Source organism: Mesocricetus auratus, unplaced genomic scaffold, assembly GCF_017639785.1.
Source record: "Mesocricetus auratus isolate SY011 unplaced genomic scaffold, BCM_Maur_2.0 Super-Scaffold_100033, whole genome shotgun sequence".
Taxonomy (NCBI): Eukaryota; Metazoa; Chordata; class Mammalia; order Rodentia; family Cricetidae; genus Mesocricetus; species Mesocricetus auratus.
Window position 1 is genome coordinate 15,447,019 of NW_024429213.1, and position 3,689 is coordinate 15,450,707.

At 44.3% G+C, this 3,689-nt stretch overlaps 1 pseudogene; it reads right to left on the reverse strand.

Moving 5' to 3' along the window:
* Window positions 1-1,466, reverse strand: LOC101844336 (annotated as a pseudogene).
* Between the last annotated feature and the right edge of the window lie 2,223 nt (window positions 1,467-3,689).

Sequence of the window (3,689 nt, forward strand, 5' to 3'; positions counted from 1 at the left end):
TTAAATGTTTCCTGTGTTTGCTAATGGTACAAACAGGAAGTTGCAGAACAGGTGTAAAGGGAAGCTTAAAATGTTGCTATTAAATGCCATTACACTTTTCTCCTCGTTATTTTGAAAGGTAATGATTTTATGACCAGTTGTCCTTCTGAAAGTTACTTTTCCATCAGAGTCAAAACAGACCAAAGTTATTCTAAATACTACATTTCGTACTTGTTTTAAGAAAGCAGCACCAACGCAGTGCTGATGACATTGCTTGAAAATAATACCGCAGTTGGTAAAGATGATACTTAATTTGCAACCTGACCACTTCCAGGAGTGTGTGCCATCTCTGTAGATGGTCATTCCACATCTCATGCTGCAACCTTTAAGTTCTTTTTCATTGATGGTTCCTGTGCTGCTGTGCACGAAGCAAAGTCAGCCACTGTTGTTTATAAACATGGGTCAGCCATTCTAAAGGTATGAGGTGACCTTGCTCAAGAATAGTCATGGAGGCCAGGTCACAGATGATATGCTGAAACCTCAGCTTCTTAAACCCTGGTTGAAATATTAGCCCTGCTTCACTTTCAAGAAAAGTGATGTTGTCAATACATTCCATGTGCCTGGAAAGCCAGTTGTTGGCATTAGCTAAGATACGTTTCACTGAACCTTTCCAGCGAAGGCTAAAATAAAGGAACATCCACGTTTTCAGGGTGGTATATAGATCAATTTCCTTTTGCACCACTAGTAGGTCAGATGATGAGACAAGTAGATACATGATCTTTATATCAATTTCTATGTAAAGTCTTACATTTGGGTGTATCATCAAGTTGCAAAGAAGCCAGCCAAAGCACTGTGACTTTACAGGTGTCAATCTATGTTTCTGCTGTTACGTAGTATGAACACACAGTTTTCATATTAATGGTTTCCTTCATGGTCTCATTACATTACTGAATTACCTGCTCTACCTGAAGCAGGCATGCTGCTGCCAGAACATTAGGAACTTGCCGGGGCTTCATTGGCAAGTCCTGGTCACTGTACAAGGAACTGAACACAAAATCCAAGGACCAGATGTCTATGTGCTGGTTGTTAATCTCCAGTTCAATAATATCACTGTGCAGTTCTTTCCAAGTATCTTTGAGCATATTAGCAAAGTACCCCGACTGGCATTAAAAAACCTTTGTGCAAAGACCATACTTTCTCTACAGCACAGATTTTGACATCACTGATTCCCCACCCAAAAATAAAGTTTGGTAAGTATTTTTAGATGCGTGCTTCCATTTCTTGCCATAGAAGATGCCAAAAACTTGCTGTAGACATACTACCTGAGATCCGTGGATGCCCCATCTCGGCCCCAACCTGTCCCAACTGCTCCATTTGCGCTTGCGACTGCCAGACACGCTTCTGGGACCAGCACTGTATTCAGGCTGATGTGGCTCTGGCAAACTGGAGTCATCACGTCTCCAGACTTGGCTGCTGCAATGTCCCATCGAAGAAAACTCCTAGAATCTCTAAAGGAGACTGTGGCAGAGAATTTTCACTCATGCCATGGCTGGAGTGTGCCAGGACTGCCTCGGCTCACTGCATTTCTCTAGCACAGTCTCAAATGTCACAGAAAAGGCAGGCCATTAATCATTGTCTACACCTGCCCTAGAGCAGAGGCCCTGCCCACTGCCAGCATGCCCTTTTAAAACTGTGGCATGTGACCCAGTTTCTCGTCTTCCTCCTTCCCTGTCCTTCCTCCCTCTTCTCTCCCTTCCTTTCTACCCAATTTCCTCCCTTCTCTCCTTTCTCGTTTCTTCTTTTCCTTTTCCTGTTCTCCTTCTCCTTTCCTCTGCCCCTTCCTTTATGTCCATGGTTTCCAAAGAGTCACATGTGTAGCTTTAGCTGACCTCATTCAAAGTCAAAAACCTGCTCCTCAGGTTTGTAAGCTGAATTTTTTTTTCTGTAAAGATAATGACCAAGTTACACCCATCTTGATGACTGTTAAATGTAGCGAGCTGCTGGTGTGTTCGCAGCTACAGTGCTACCATACTTCACAAGGATCCGAGGCCATTTTCTTTCAAAGCAGATCATGCTTTCCGTTTCAACAAATAACCCCTCAGTGCAGACCTGGTTGAGCCAGCAAGACAAATGAGTTATAAATGACGGGTAGGTTCCGGGGGGGGGGGGGGGATATCTATCAACCTAAGACAGAGGGTTTGTGAGGCCTGGACAGGCTTCTCATTGACCAGTAAGATAGATGTTTATGTCACGGGCAAGCTAAGCCAGATGCTCAATTTTAAATTATATATAAAAGGGGGATTTGTTGCACACTTCCCCCATGGGGGTCTGTTGACTGCTTGTTACTAGGAGCTTTTAGCAAAGCACTTCTCCAACAGTCCTTCTAGTAAGGCCTGTATGCAAGTTCCTGTTTATTGTCTAAATGCTAATTCCTGTTTTTGGCCCACCCTTTGCTGGAGGTTCCTGGGAAGGTAAGCTTCTGACCTTGGTGTATTTCCACCAAGCCTGCCTTTGGTATATAAGGCTCCACACTTGTAAAAAATAAAGGCCATTCTCCTTGAAAGAATGAGCCGCTGTAGTTGTCTTAATTTTTATCCGTAGCCCTTAGCCTCGGATCCTTGTGAAGTATGGTAGCACTGTAGCTGCGAACACACCAGCAGCTCGCTACATTTAACAGTCATCAAGATGGGTGTAACTTGGTCATTATCTTTACAGAAAAAAATTCAGCCCATATGGAAAGGCAACTATGCCCAGGGTCATAATCCAGAGGGCTAGCGACCCACTCCGTTTCTCAAGTAATAGACCTGTCTGTTGCAGTCCCATTAAGAGGGGGTCTCCCAAAAGGGAGGCACCCTGATCTCAGTTAGGATAGCCAATTAAGTCCATTTGTTAATTAAGATTTAAAGTGCCCAATTGTAATTAGTATAAATTTGGGTACTTTAGGTAGAGGCATCCTACCCTGGGAGTTTATCTATCATGCCTGCCGTGCCAACTGGCTAAGCGATAGGAAAGCCAAAAACTGCAGCCGCTGTGATGTCAAAGTCAATCCCGTGTCGTGTGAGGATGAGTTGGTTCTCTCCTGAGTGGTCCACCGGAATAGGCATGACACCTGTGACACGGACAACCAAGGCTTATCAACAGCTTCTCAAGCGGCATTCCTGGAGGAGACAATTAAACATTTCTCCTGAGGGAATGTTATTGAATATAGCAAATGTCCAAGCAGGCAAATCCATCTTGAGGGCTGCCTTTCCTAGGCTATGGTTGAGGCTGATGATCTGACACTGAAGACCTGCCAGCATCAGGACAGGCAGGTTCCTCATTAAAGCCTAACGAGTCTATAGGCAGCTGATGTGTATCAGCAGGAACAGAGCACACACAACTCTCTGGAACCCAAATTGGGTACTCACCATCTTGTGGGAAAACACATACCGACCCCCGGGCCCAAACAAAAACTGGATCTGGTCTTCTCCAAAGACTCGAGGTCAGGTCTTTTCATTTAACTAGAGGTTTTTGCTGTACAGCAGGCCGCCAATGATGATCTGTTGTGCAGTTGCCAGAAGCATCCATAATTAAAAAATTTAAGATATGGAGAATAAATGATAGAGTGAGGGGAGCCAAGGTGGCCCCGAAGATCCTCCTTCTTTACTTTAGCTAAATAGGCTTTTATAGTGCAATGAACACATTCCACAATAGCCTGTCCTTGGGGGTTG